The following is a 15448-nucleotide window of genomic DNA, read 5'->3' as shown; positions in this document are numbered from 1 at the left end:
CACGGCCTCCAGGCCCAGCCTCCTTCCAAAGGCCCAAACGCCAGTCAGAGGCGCTTCCAGCCTTATCTCCTCACAGTGGGGGTGAGGGGTCAGCTCTGGGGACACTCACCCCCTTCCAAACCATAGAAATATCCAGCTCTAATCCTGGGACCTGTGGGTATGACCTCAGATGGCAAAGGGACTTTGTGACTGTCACGAAAGACCTGGAGGCAGGGGTTATCTTAGTCAAGCCGGGGGCCCCAAGATCATCACTGGGGCCCCAAGATCATCACCAGGGTGCTTGTGAGAGGGAGGCTGAGGGAGCAGAGGGGGTGGAATGTGGCCCCAAAGCTAGTGCTGGAGATGGAGGAAGGAACAGGAGCCCCGTCAGCTGGGCCTGGACACTGGAGACGTCAGGAAACGCCCCACCCTGGGCCTCCAGCAGAAGCCAAGGCCTGTCTACTCCATGAACCTCTGGCCTCCAGAATCGTGGAGGATAAGCACGCATTGTCTCTCCTGTGCCACCCGGGGCTCTCCTGCGGGTAAGCGTGGCAGAGAAGGAAGGAGTTGTAAGAGACGCATCCTGGGTCTGTGTAAGTCCTCCGGGGACACCTGCTGGGGACGCCCTCTGGGGTGGGGTAACTGAGCTCACAGGCAGGTGCGCAGGCGGAGGGGAGGCCATTACAGGAGAGGGGCACCAGCAGAGAAATTCAGGGGAGGGCCAGGGCAGCCAGGGGAAGGTAGGCATGGCCATCTCTGGGTGTGGGATGGGGGTGAGGCCCAAGGAAGAGGCCCAGCCATGGGGGACACAGGAGGAGTGGGTCAGGGAGGCTGGGGGAGGACTCAGCAATCCGTGAGGAGGGGAGCTTGGGTGGGCACTGCACCTCGAGGGGAGGCCTGCCTGGAAGTGGACACGAGGTCACAGAGGCAGAGGCCAGGCCAGGAGGCTCCCTGCAGGGCTCAGGGATGGCGAGGGTGGGAAGCTAGGGAAACCCGGACAGTCGGACCAGCCCAGTAGCCAGGATTCAGGAGAGGAAGTTCAGAGCTGAGTTAATGAAGCTGCCGTGGAAGTTCAGTTCCACCCGGTGCAGGCTGCATCCTGCCTGAGACTGTGCTGCCCGCGGGGCAGTGGACGGGCGCCTCTGTCACGGCGTGGAGACGGCAGTCAGAACGCGGGCACCTCTCCTGTTCCTGCTACCTCCTTATCTGTGGACCATGGCCAGCCGCTCTGCCTTCCTGCCCTCGGTCTCCTTTGTGACCGGGGCTGGGGCAGCAGCGAAGGCCACTGTGTAGGCTCCGTGCGGCTCAGGTGACGTGTGCTGCAGCCTGGCTCCATACCTGCCTGTTCCTGTGTTCCTCGTGTTGGCTGACGGGAATGGAGGGCAGGCTCCTGAGGGGCAGTGGGAGCAGCACCCTCCTGGCCCTGGCTTCTGGGTCCCCACCCGAGAGGGTTCCGGTCCTTGGCTCTTCCTCTGCACCATCAAGGCGCCCTGCCCACACCCGCAGGAGGGGCCAGGTGCACGTTAGCACAGGGGCCAGCTGTGCACAGGTGTCAGCTGCCCTATGCCGACGCTGACACTCTCAGGGGCACACAGCTGGGGGCAGCTCAGGACGGAAGGGTCCCCCTGGGGCTGTGGATGATAGTGGGTGTGACTCCAGGAAGCCTCCCCACGCCATGTGGCCATCTCAGCTGCTGACAGAGCAGCACCCAGTCCAGCAGGTCCACGAGAGAAGGAGGAGGATGTGGACATGGCTGCCCAAGCAGGGTGGGTGGGGCTAGGCAGGTAATAGTGCTGCACGTTTGTGGAGGAGCCTGGGCTGAGGAGAGGTCGCCAGACTCCGGAGTGAACATCTCCTGCTCTGGCCCTGCAGGGCTGCATTCTGGAAGTTGCTCCCCAGCTGGCCTCTGACCTGTCCTCGCATGGTAGAAAGAGGATGGGCAGCTGACTGCAGCTCTGGATTAGGGGGCTACCCTCCTCATGGGGCCTCCCGCCTGTGCCCTCACCCCAAGGCCCAGCTCCTAGGCGAGTCACCTGGGGCTTCGGGGGTCAACGCGAATTTCCAGTTCCTAGCAGTTACCGAAGGTTCTGAGAAGGTCACCACCAACCCAATGGCTGAGAACAGAATTTCCCTCTCGGCGGGAGCGCTGAAGTCTGGAGAAGGTGCAGCTGGTCCAGCTGCTCTGCAGGGCCCAGGGAGGGGCCTTCCTGCCTCCCCCAGGCCCTTGCTTTGGGTTCATGAATAAACATGCCACCCTCCACCATCAAGAGCGACTGCGTAACAGGGTAAGTGCAGGGCTGCCGAGCAGGGCTGCCGAGCCGGGCTGCCACCAGGACTCACCCTGACGCTCCCTGGTCTGACCTGAGCCAGACCCTGAAACTGGGAGCCTCGGGTCTGCCCCTCTGCAAACTAGAGGAGGGACTGGCCCATGTCCTCAAAACCCACGGTGACTCATGCAGAACGGTGCCTGTGCCCTGGGATCATCGGTTGGTACGGAGACGACTGCATGATCTGCCACCAGGACTCGAGCCCTGCAGCACATTCCTCGCCTCCTTAGACAAAGGAGAGACAGAGCGTCGCCCGGGCCGGCTAGAGATCAGCTCCCTTTCCCCGCGGTGCTCTCTTGTCCCATCCTTTTGAAAGCTTGATGCTCTTTTTAGAGTTGAAAGCATGGCCAAGCACCTGTCGGGGGCTCCAGTGCTGGGACCCCAGGCAGGAGGACGTTGGCCAGGAAACTGTCCTTGTTGTGGCAAAACAGAAAGAGGAAGGAAGCCGAGCTGGGCAGGTGTCCTCCACGGCTCCTGAGAGCCAGGCGCAGGGGTGGGCTCAGCAAGACGCGGCGTCCCGAGCTTCTCCAACGCTGAGGGCGACTTCAAACATCCTCTCCACAAAGCATCAGGGAGGAGGCAACCCTGTGCTAACGGACTTGAGCTTATTATTACTCCTTTTTCCCTTCGTTCGTCGCTTTGGTCCCATAAATACACACAACCAGGATTTACGATCTTTCAACGTCTTATAAGCCCCGTGGCGTGGTGAGGCTGATTGCAAAAGCAGGTGCTCACGCAGTCGGCCACGCTGTCCACAAACCCCGACCTCGGAAAACCGTGGCAAATGGCCCTGACCACGTGGGACTTGGTGGCTTGACCACAGAGGAGCCGTTCCAGAGTGACGTGTGCTTTGGGACGCCCGTGTCCTCAGACACCGAGAGCGTCCCCCACGCAGAGAGCTGCCTTCTCCATCCGGGTTTTCCTGCTGCCCGAGGATGTCAGCTGCTCTCAGGAAGCTGGAGCTGTGTGAGCCTCAGAAGGACGTCTGTGGGACTGAGCCACAGCCACCCGCAGAGGCTGGGCCCTCAGGGACAGTTCTCCCGGGGGCAGCTGTGCTTGTGAGCAGATCCGTGGGAACAGAGGGCTGGGTGCCCTACTCCTACCATCAGCCTCTCTTCAGGAGACCATCAGAGTGGAGGCCCCACATCCGGCTGAGGACGCAAGACTCCCACCTGGGACCGCAGAGTCACAGCCACCTCAGCCACGGCAGCCATTCACGGGGTGGAACACACAGCGGACCCAGCCCTGCCTGCACCTGCCTGAGGGCTACCCCTCCTCAGGGTGCTCCCTCAGGTCCTGGTTCCAAGGTGTGTCAGGAAAGCAAAGCACTGCCCAGAGGGCAAGGTCAGCCCGTGGCTAGTCCAGCACAGGCCGGGGAGGGTTGGTGCTGGCCGGGTGGCATTCCGCAGCTCTCATGGTGCTGAGCGTGCCTGGGAGCCTGTGTGAGGAGCACCTCCAGTTGGCCAGCCCTGGGATTCTGGCACATGAACTCCCCGGGCTCTTCTTGGTCGTTACCTGGAGCTTTTATTTACGTATTTGTGCACTTTTTGATTTATTCACCTGCATGGCTGGGGCTCGGGCCTTGGGCGTGCGTGGCTGAGGTCGGATCAGGTCTGTGGCCTTCCCCAGGGCCGCCCGTCCTGGTTCCCCACGGGGCTCTCGGGAGCCGCGTTCTGCCCCTGCCGGCCTCTGCGCAGGAGCCTCGCTTGCTCACTGGCTGTTGGAGCGGGAATTAGTCCTCGCTCGCCTGACGGGCCCAGGCTCCCGAAGGTGGCTCTTGACTCCTGTTCCCGACGTAGTGAGTGTGCCTTAATTAACGACGCTGTTCTCTCTGCTGTCAGTCGCCCGCTCACGGGCACGCGCCACGTAGACACACACAGTGTTTGTGTGGGAGGTGACAGTGCAGAGATGATGGTGGCAAGCTGCTCACTGAAAGCACTTCAGAACTGTCTGCTTGGCGGATTCGGCCTGCTGAGACGCCCAGTCGAGTCCCTGTCTTAGCGTCACCTGCGGTAGTTCCGTTCTAAGGTTCAGAGCTCCAATTTAATACCTCTTGGTTCATTTGTTTCATCTCATTTTCAGTTTTTGGAGGTTTTTGATTGACATGAAGGCACAGGAGGCACGGTCCTCAGGCCTGGGGCCACCTGGGGCTTCAGAAGCCTCTGCTGGGAAGGATGCAGCTGGAGGCCCACCCCTCCCCAGGGAGTGCAGGCCTGGGCCTTGAGGCTGCAGCCCCGGGGCAGCCTTCCACGCCCCCCCTCTGGTGGAACAGTCTGGCAGGCACGGCCCCGTGTCAGGTGCCCCTCGTGGGTGGGTGCTCTGTTCCCCAGAGCTCTGAGGTGGAGTCCACCTGGATCTCCTGCCCCAGACCCTTTGCCATGCAGAGGAGAGGGCAGGGCCCCTGGGAGTTCAGGGTTAGTGTCCCAGAACCAGGCCCTGGTGTAAGCCTCTCCTTCCCAGCCCTCTAGGACGGAGGCTGGGCCCCAAGCCTCCTGGTATGGCGTGCCGAGTCCTGGCAGCACCCACCGCCCACGCCTGGGCTCTCACCCTCCCCATCGTCAACCCTCTTTAGAACTGGACCTTCCTTCTGGTCCACCCTTGGGATCTCCTTGACCTTCAGCATGCCCTCTGCCTGGAGCCCCGCTGCAGCCGTCCCACAGAGTACCGTCCCCTTCCTGCCCTCTGGTCCCGCAGGCTGGGCTCGGGGACCCTCTGCTTTCCCTCTGCAGCCCCCGCCCTGCTGGCAGACTGGCAACCTGCTGCCATGCTCCTGACCTGCAGGGCGTCTCCAAGCCGGGAGACTCGGCCACAGAGGAGAAAACCAGCCCCAAGAAGATCGCAGAGGCCTGCCACGCGTGCCGCTGTCCCAGGCCTGGGAAGTCAACAGTCTCTCACATCGTCAGGAGGGCCAAGAAAGACCTTCGCCCCAGCAGAGGACGGAGCAGGCAGGGGACTGGCTGCCAGGGGACCCACACAGGTCTTTTTTTTCTCTCTGTGGTAGTAGGGATGGAACCCGGGGCCTCAGGTGTGCCAGACAAGTGCTCTGCCACCACGCTCACCCCAGCCCTGGGAAGAAATGTTTGCTCTGGGATGGTGCCTCGCTAAGTTGCCCCACACTGTGATCCTCCGGCCTCAGCCTCCCAAGTAGCTGAGGCTGAAGGCAAGCACCGCTGTACCTGGAGGATATGCAGTTAAACCGGCATTTCCTGGGCTCTCCCTGGGCTGCAGACGCTGTCACTCAGCCCTTGGTCCATTGGTGGGTTCCACGGCCCCAGGGGAGACGGAGGCAGTGGCCGGCCCGGCCCGAGCGCCCCCTCTGCTCCTCAACACGCGGTGGAGTGTGTGGACAAGCAGCCAGGCGGGCGCCTCCCCCGAAGGCTGTCTGTGTGCCTCCAACTGCTGTGGCTTTGACCCGGGCGCGTCCCCAGGCTCACGGGCAAAGCCACACCCCGGGACTGCAGGCTGCACAGAGCCAGTCAGGTGAGGGTCCGTCTACCCGCCTGTACAGCTCCCAGGCGTCCCTACACCTGCCTGTCCTCCATCCCCATAGAACCCTCGCTGGCTCCCGGGTGCGGCTCCACCGCCTAGCACTTGCCCAGCATCCCCTGCCTCCAGAAAACCACAATGAAACCAAGTATGGAAAGTCGGGCCTCTGCCTGGCTGGCAGCCCCCCTTGAATCCCAGCACAGCTCATGCTGGGGTTGGCGCCTCCGAGGACAGCAGGCCCAGCCACCTGAGTCTGTGGACACCAGGGCGGCGGGTCAGAGCCCACCCTGGCCTGGCACCCCACGAGCCCTGCAGAGAGGCCACCCTGCACAGCCCCGGCCGCCTGCGCCCTGGCCTCCTGACTGGGGCTTCAGAGGCTCCAGTTTTTCTCTCCCAAACTGAAAGGCTTTTGCCCAGCCAGGCAGTAGGAAGTGATGATCCTTGTCAAGTAAAAGTGCCCCACCCTGGCGGGTACATGGCTAATGGTGCCCGGGTTCAGGACATGCGGGGCTCCACTGTCCCTCCTGCAGGACAGGGGCCCCTGTGGGCATCCAACTCCATGAGCTCTAGCTGCAGTTAGTCCTCGCAAGACCCCGGGGGCACATTCCCAGCCTGGCAGGAGGGGTGCGGGTGGGCGGGGGCGGCCTTGCTGTTCCATGCTAAGCCCGCCCCACCCTGTTAGCGCCGTCTTCTCTGGGCCTGGGCTGAACCCAGACTTGTTCTTCCAGCCTGGCAGAACTGTCTCCCGGGCAGAGCAGGCCAAGCTCCTTGGCACAGGGACTCTCGGCCCATAGGGTCTCCTTCTAGGACCACCTTGGGGCAATTCTAGGGCCATCCTGTGCTTTGCTTCCTGTGCCCAAATGCAGACCCTGCAGTTGTTAACAGTGTGTCCTCATTCCCAACCACAAACGCATTCCAGGAGCGGGCGGGCGTTCCCAGGAGAAGGTGGGGGGAGCCAGGGCCCGGGCAGTGACCTCCGTGGACACAGAACCCAGGGAGGCAGCAGCTCCCCTTCTGAGGGCTCCTGCGTGCCTTGGTGCCTGCTGTACCCTGCCCGGCTTCCGCGAGACGGGGGGCCGAGCTGGGCAGGCAGGCTGAGCTCTGCCCATCGGCCACCGCGGCATGCTGAGTGGCCGGAAGAAGACCGCAGAACTTCAGACCAGGGGTTTCAGGAGCACTTTCCTGTGAGATCCCCCACACAACCTGTAAAGTGTGTCTCCAAGAGGCCAGGATGCCTGAGGCACACCCCAGGACACGCAGACCAGGTCCAGCCTCGGTGAGGCTGGCCCCATGCAAACTCCCGGCCTCTCAGCAAAGCAAAGACACTCTCTGAAAGGACCGCCAAGAAATCAGAAGCCGGCATCGCTTCTTTCCCAGATCATCAGAGCACATTCCAGATGGAAATCTCCCCCAGTGCACACTGCATGCCCCAGGCAACGTCGACCTCACGATTAGATGAAGTATAAACCATTCCACTTATCTGCCATCTCTCTAATTAGACTCTCAGAGACCCGGTATCTGCTGCAGGCTGTGGATCCCGCACCTTTAATAACTGGGAGGAGAGGGGCTGGCTGCCTCTAAGAGCCAGCAGATAAAAGCTTTACCCTGTTTACTTTGGATTAGAGAAGAGCTTCGACCTTGAGTCCAGAGTTATTGTTTTCTGAGTCAACTTTCAATTGGAAACATCGTTGCTTCCAAAGGAAACCACAGCCCTGAGAATGTAACAGAGCAGACAATGCTGGGCCCAGGATGGAGCTGGCATAAAGCAGAGCTGCCTTATTAAAAGAAAACAATTTCAAAACCGTATTGCATCGGGAGACTGAGTCCAGAAGCAGTACTGTTTGCTGATCCCCGGGAGCTGCTCGCCGATCCCGATAATGCATGCCTTAGCAATAATTAGATGCTTAGTAGGCTAATTATTCTGAGAATAAAATCAAACAAAATCAAGTAATTAAACGACGGACAGTGGATGGCCAAGTCCTGTCCTGAACATTGTTGAAGCCTAATTTAGCATCAGGCTTATGAATTAGTAGGGGATGTACCCGAATGCCAGCCGCCAAGGGGATCTGGTGACGCGTGAGGCTCTTAGAAAGCGAAGGTCAGGGAGCCACAGTGTCATTGAGGAACGTGCTGGCTGCTGGGGAGGCCAGCGCAGGTCCCCAGGATGTAAGTGACGGGCTCTTTCTCCTCTGAGGCTGAGCCATGGCTGACAGAGCAGCGCCCACAGGCTTGAGTGGCAGGTCACAAAGGGAGGCTGCTGCCTGAGGGTGGCCAGGGCTCGGGAGAGGGAGGGCCGCCACCCAGGCCCTGCATGTGGTCAGTGTTCCACGTCAGAAGCAGGCAGTCCCCAAGGCCCTGGGGAGCATGTTCACCCTCGGGCCCTGCCCTGTGTGCCCTGTGGTTACAGGTGGCGGAGGCTCTGCCAGCACCCTGAAGAGGTGGCCCGGCACAGCTCAGCTTGGTGTGCCCACCTCTCCCGGGCGAGGCTGCCCAGTGAGCCCTGTTCTCTGGCGTGTCAAAACGCGCTCTGCATTCCTCCCCATCAGCCTCGACTGGGAACAGAGTTCGGGTTCAGTGCTTTATATCAGAAGTGGGCACTCTGTGCCCGTGATGCCAGGGGCCAGGGAAATTGGGCCAGCACTGTGACAGGAGGGTGGAGGCTGGCTCCAGTGGCCAGCGGACACCTGGCGGGCACCAAGTCACCTCTGCCTCTCAGGAGCCTTCTGTCCCGGTTCCTGGCTCTGCTCGGAGTCTGGGGACTCTGTGGAGGCAGGACCTGCCACACGGCAGCAGCCCCTCTGTGCCAGGACCGACGATCCCCCTGGCCCAGGACAGAGCAGGGCACTTGCACTGCCTGCCCCGGGGAAGACCATGAGGTAGGCCTGGTGGAACCTTCCAGAAAGGTGCTCTGGGTTCTGATGCCACATCAGTGGCATTCTACTCCTTAGTCTCCTAACTGCAGTGCTCAGCTTAACTTCCACTCTAATGACCGTGGCCAGGTGTGGTCCAGGAAGCTGGGAACCCAAGACAGGCACAGGAGGGATTCTCTGAGGTTGCACCAGGTCCCAGGGAAGCCAGGGCTTGGCTGATTCTTTCTGTGGAGGTGTCGATGGTGCAGGGCGGCAAGCAGACAATAGCTGATACTACACAGGAGATTGGAGACCATCTGGACTTCATAGGCCACAGGGTGTCACAACTATCCAGCTCCTCTGTCACCAGGAAGAAGCCCGGGGCAGTAGGTATGCGGACGTGGGCAGGCATGGCTCCGTTCCAATAAAGCCTTACTTACAGCATCAGGCAGAGGGCCAGGCTTGGCCTCAGGGCCATCTCTGCCATCACCAGCAGGGACAGTAACAAGTAAGGATCAAGGAGCTACCTCCTCTGGGCAGGCAGGTCAGTCCCGGGCCAGCGGCACTTCCTGCGCCTCTGACTCGTTGTCTTAAGCAGGGGCCAGAAGGTGCACGAGGCGAGGCACAGCTTGAATGTGATCTCACACAGTGTGCCTGCTCCTGGAGGCCGGTGGGAGCGCAGGTGGGACAAGGGGCCAGGGGCAAGGACGTGCGGCTGCACCCTCAACCCCGCTGCACAGCAGTTTGCCCTGGGTTGTCTCCGAGCTCGGGAGCGCTCAGCTTCACACCTGGCGTCCAGGAAGTGGCTGCTTGGGTTCTGGCGGCGCTAGCACGGCGGAGGGTGCATGCTGTCACCCCGGGGCTCAAGGGACGACCACTCTCGGTAACAGTGGCACTTTCTAGCCAGCAACCCCACTGGAAGACGAGCAGATAGAGTTGGGTGTCTGTGGGGTTCCCAGCCCCCCAGGCCGCAGTTCCGGAAGAAGTCAAGCTCTCCCAGTCAGCACGAGAGGCGAGAGGCACCTGCTGGCTGCAGGCCTGCTGCCTGGGTAGGCTTGTCCCGGGGACCCGGGGAGAGAGGGGAAGCCGGCCAGCACCTCAGAAAAGCAGCTCCACATTCCACCCTGCCCAGGAGGCGGGCGCCACGTGGCGCGGGCTGGAGCTGTCTGTTCCCATGCTGCCTGGCTAGTCTGGAGGATAAGCACGCTCCCCAGGCCGCCTGCCGGGAGGGCAGGCAATGGGATTAAGCCATCTCCTCGGCGTGGAGCTGTTCCAACCAGAATAAAACGGATTTGGAAGGCGCGGTGTCAGAGCCCGTTAGGACTCACGGTGGGAGGGGGTTCTCGTGGACTTCAAATTGGCTTTAAATGTTGTCTGTTCTTTAATAAGACTTGACTCTACGAGGTTATCTTGCCCCTGGGAAACGCTCCCTCCAGACGCTAGGCTGGCAGAGAGGCTGGACGGGTAAGGCGTCTGTCAGCCCTGGACTGGGCTCTGCCTCGGGCAGGAGAGGCCCCAAGTGCAGGGCAAGAGCACACCAGGCTTGCTCCAGAGGCTTCGTCCTCCGGACTTGGGCTCTGGCATCTGGGGTGGGGCTTGTCCTCCCCTGCACCTCCCTCCCCTGCCGTCCAGGACACACTAGACAGTCCCCACTGCCTGCGGCTCTGTCCTGCCTGTGGGAGCACGACAGTTAACAGAGAGACAGCACTATTGCCTCTGGGCTCCCACACCAGCGCTTCACACGAGATGCTCAAGGGACAGCACTGAGACACACTCCGACACCACTGCCCCGTTCACAGGTGGCAGGTGCACTCTGAAGGGCCTGCCAGGGTCCCAAGCTGCCCAGAGACCACACTGGGCTGGGCCCAACGTGCTTCTGAGCTGGCCTGAGTTCTCAGAGCCCCACCCCGCGCCTGGCCGCTCCGCCCTGTCTATGCTGAGGGTTCCACTCCAGCGTGAGCCCAAAGCCACGTCCCTTCAGCTCAAGACCAGAAGAGCCAAGGGCCTCAGAGAGCAGCCCAAACCACGGGCCACGTTCCCAGAAGTACAGTCCTCTCTCCAGGGCGCTGGCCGGGTCTGGGGCAGCTCTGCTGCCACTCAGACTTGTCCCTGGCAGCAGCGGAGCCTCCTTGAGAGGGTGCCCAGAACAGCCAGCGCTGTCCTCTGCTCAGCCTGGAGCAGTATGCAGGAGCCCGGGGACCTCAAGCCACTGCCACACGGTGCTTCCTTCACACGGGGCCATGGGGACTCTCTCCAGCCATGCAGAGGGCCTGGCCGGTGGTGGGGGGCTCCACATCCAATGGATCAGATGGTTCTGGATTTAGAGGCCAGAATGGGAGGCTCCTTGATCCACAGGGAGATGCCTCAGACTCCCGGCCCCGGCCTCTCCTCTCCCTTCCTCTCTCTCACACTGTGACTTCTTGCTAGGAGCATCACAATCTGGAGGCCTGTGTCCTGCCATGAGGTGGACGGCCTTCTTCTCCACCCACCCCATGGGTGGCATTTCTGACCCTTCCCTCTGCACACCCCCAGCCATGCTGGAGATGCGGCTCCAGGTCCCAGCTGGGAATGGCCCACCTAGACCGCCAGCCATCTGGGTGAAAATCCTGATGCCGCCTCCCCACCTGAAGGCGTTGTCACCTTGTAATGCTGGGCACCCTCCACGTTCCCACAGTGGCACCGACTGTCCCAGAGCAGATGGAGTTAATCTTGACCCATGCTATTCCAGACATGGAGGCCTGGAAGGTCAAACAGGTGACCTGGGCCCTCCGGGGGGCACCCAGTGCACCCGTCGGCTGGAGCTTCTGCCGCCACTGGTCCCAGCAGCAGGGACATGACACGGCCTTGACCCTCTGCAGTCAGTTCCGCGTGGGGCTAGGGCCCCGCCCATCGCCAGTTGGTAGCCCGTCAGCCGGGACAGGATGAACCCTGGCAAAGGTTTGCGGTGACGAACGGAGGACAGGAGCTTTCCAAGTAGCCCAGGACAGGCGGCTAGTCCTCGCCCAGCTCTGAACGATGGTACGCCCCAGGCTCGCGGAGCCCCTGCCCGGGGCCACTCCCCGCGGTCTCCCCATGGGCTTGGGAGGCCCCTGCACCCCACACTCTCTGACGGGGGGCCGCAGAGTCCCCACACGTCCCATCTCTCGGAGACCTTTGTGCTCCATGCCAGCCGGGCCGACCACTCAGAGAAGCGCTGCTTGCCACCCACAGGCTTGGTGTGAGTGCCCAGCAGAGGTGGCCATCTTCCCAAGGCTTATCCCGATGCCCACACGGGGCCTGAGGCCAGGAAACAAAGGACGCACTGAAGACCCAGGAAATGAAAGACGGAAATCATGGGCAGCCACGGGCCAGGCGCCACTGAAGCGGCTCCTCTGATTCACCAGGTGGGCGCGCTGGGCGGCACATCCACATTTGCTTTATGCCAACTCCACCCCAGTGCCCAGCGTGGGAGTCTGCCCGGGTGGCAGCGAGGGGTCCTGAACCTGCGTGGCATGGGCTTCTGCTGGGTCGGGTTGACGCAGGCCCTGCCTCGTGTTCTAGAAGGACTGCGATCTTTACGCCTCCCTTCCTGGCCCTGCGCAGAGACACCTTTGGAAACAAAGGGAAGCAGGTCCTGGAGAGGCAGCACCTGCCCTGCCAGGAGGGGGGACCTTACACGCATGACCTTCTCCCAAAGCAAGGTTCCCAAGAATGGAGACAAGAAAGGCCTGTTATTTTGCACCTTTGTGAGGAGGTAGAGGCACTTCACGCCACGCAGGCGAGAGCACGGGAGCCTTCCTGTTCTTCCCGAAGAGACTCTGCTTTGGAAAAACAACTCTCAAAGCTCAGGACTGGACCTGGTGAGGAAAAGACTGGCCGAGAATCAGATCCTGCTGGCCCTCCAGAGCAGAGCAGGCGGAGTGCAAAGAGGAGGTTCTCCCCCTCATTCTCAAGCTGAGAACCTGGAGGCACAGAGAGCTCAGCAACTCACACGAAGTCACACAGCTTGTGGGTGGGAAGCTGAGACTCCAAGGTCGGCAGGATGCCCAGGCCTGGGGTCCCTCCACTCCTCTGGGGAGAGCAGGCGTCCCCGGGACTGAGCTCTCCTGGTCTCCTGGCTCCAGTGAGACCAAAGCCACTAACTTCATGTGACTCCTAAGAAGAAACAGGCAATCACACAAAAGCAGGCTTGAGGTAAAGAAAGACGGATGGGTTCAGGACAGAAAGTGACGGTCACAGCGCAGGTCGGTTTTCCTGAAGCTCCGTGAAGCCACGGTTTGTCTCCTGCACCACGTGGAGGCAGGAGGCTGATCACAGTCTACCAGGGAAAAACTGAATTCAGGGAAAACATGTTCAAAAACCAGTGTAGAGAGCGGAGGCCAGCTGGTGAGGTGTGGGAGCACCACGGGTCCTCCGGGTCCCAAGTGCAAGGCTTGGTGCGTGAACAGAGCGCCCAAAAGGAGAACCAGAAATGGCCTGAGACACGAGCTAGGGACACTAGCTAGGAGGGACGGTGGCACCTGGTGTGGCCCGGCTGCAGGGACCTGCTTCCAGCAGCAGCAGGCAGGCGGGAAAAGTGAGAAGAGTCAGTGGATGCCGTTCCCACCGCGTGCTCGCGGGAAATCCAAACTCAGAAGCACGGGAAGCACTGGCCGACCAGCACCCACCATGGGGCGATGACCTGGCGCGTGGTCTCCTGCCCGGCCAGCACGCTTGGCGAAGGGCAAAGACGCAAGGCCAACGGAACGTTGCTGGCCCGGGGCCTACGAAGAGACGTCACCCTGGAAGAGTAGAAAGGCTTTCGAGATCACGAAGAAAGAGGCAAAATCCACTTGGAGGCCTGACCTGCAAGTTTGGACGCAGAAAAATCAATGCAGATCACCACGTGTTCAGGAAAACAGCTCAAAGTCCTCAGGGGAAATGGGCCTTCATGCAGGGGACAGGGTCCCAGGCCAGGAGCCTGCATGTGGCACCCGTGTGTCCCACAGGAGGGGATGGAGAAGACCAGATCCACCCTCCCCAACTTCCAGTGACCTTGTCAGTTCTTCCAGGATCGTCTCAGCTGGGTGCAAAGGAGCCCCAGGCCTGGCAGTGCAGGCCGATGGCAAGGGACGGCCCGAGGAGGGCCCGGGTCTGGTGGGGAGGGAGGGAACATCCGAGGGCCAGGGAGGGGAGAGGCCCCAGTCCTTCCTTTCTGTCCCTCGTCCCACTTCTCAGCGGCCAGCGGTAGGTCAGAGTGGGCAGCAGAGCAGTCCAGTGCCTGGACCCCACACAGGGCAGAGGAGCAGAACCTAGTGTTCTCCCCACTATGAAGGCCTGGGTCTCGTGGATGAGGCCGACATCCAGAATCCTAGTCACTCAGCATGGAAAGGACCAGGAAAAGAGGTCTCGACCCCCGGGGAAAGCTGGGTGGAAGCCAAGCCCGAGGAGGCGATAGCTGCTGGGCCAGACAGCCCGAGGCAGCCCTGGTCACTGTGCTCTGTGAAGTGTGGACATCTCTGAAACTGAGATGGCATGGGAAGGACAGGAAGAGAGAGGAGCCAGGCCCAGCGCGGAGCTGACTCCCTGAGGTGGTGAAAACCCACCAGGTGCAGCCTGTCAGCAGCCGGAGGGCGCAGGGCTCATCGGAAGAGCCGAGGTCCAGCTCACCTGGAGGAAGAGGGAAGCCCCTGGAGGAACAGTTGGACCTCTCGACTGTGTGAAGCAGAGAGACCCGCTGGCCTCCAGGACACAGCCAGGGTCACTCCAGGGTGATTCCGGGCGCTGTGGGGCCAGCACCAGAAACCCCACCTGGGGCCTGCCAGGCTCCCACAGGGCTGTGGTCCAGCTCTGGGCATTGGTCTCTTCTGGGTGAAGTCCAGGTGGTGCCTTGCTGTGTGACCTTCTGTCCTTTGCACTTAGCAGAGCTCTCAGGGACTGGCCTGTCCAGAGGCTCCTTTCCCCTTGCTGAGGGCATCTGCTGCAGTTCCTTGTGCGTAACCACTGCCCACCCAGCCCACCAGGGTTGTTTCCAGCATCAGCTCCGGCACTAGAGCTGCCGTGGACCCAGGGACTGTCCAGTGGACGCAGGGACTGTCCAGTGGACGCAGGCTTTGATTCATTCTGGGAAAGTCCCTGGAGTGGGTTACCTGGGGCGTGGGGCATCTCGCTTGTTAGAAAACATCAATAAAACGTATGCACGTCTTGCCAACTGACCAAAAGAGAAGGCAAAACCCCCTGCATCAGAAAAAAGACTCCCGCCTGTTTGTATTTTATAAAAATGGAAAGGGAAACGGTTTATTTATGGCATATATGACAAGCATGTATACTGGTGAATCACATGAGGTACACACACACGTGGACCAGATCCCGTGCTATTCAGACACGACTGCTTTTGCGAGGCCCGGAGCTCGTCACATCAGCCGTCTGAACAGCTCAAGGAGACGTGGTCCTTCTAGGAGACACAGCAGACGCACTTGACGAAAGCCAACATCCATTCACAAAGACTCCAAACACCCTGGAACACAGCAGACTCCTCCACGTGCACAGAGTCCAGCGTCCCCACCTTCCATGGGGTGGGCCGGCCCCGGGAGGAGCCGACAGAGGACTCTGCTCTTGGGGTTCTTCTCAAGGCCGAGCTCTGAGCTGTAGCTGCTCCATTTGGCAGGAAACCCCCAGGTTGGGAAGGAGCGAGCAGAGCTGTCCTCACTCTGAGACCATGTGTGGGTCATGTAGACCCCAAGGGACCCCGCAGAGGCTGCTGGGACCCGTCAGGGAAACTGCATCAGGTCAGAGCTTGCACTGTGCTTCCTACAGCAACCATGCAGCTCCAACACCGGAATGCATATC

Source organism: Sciurus carolinensis, chromosome 4 (genome assembly GCF_902686445.1).
Source record: "Sciurus carolinensis chromosome 4, mSciCar1.2, whole genome shotgun sequence".
Classification (NCBI taxonomy): domain Eukaryota; kingdom Metazoa; phylum Chordata; class Mammalia; order Rodentia; family Sciuridae; genus Sciurus; species Sciurus carolinensis.
The sequence above is the reverse complement of the archived record's forward strand: the minus strand, read 5'-3'. Positions refer to the sequence as shown.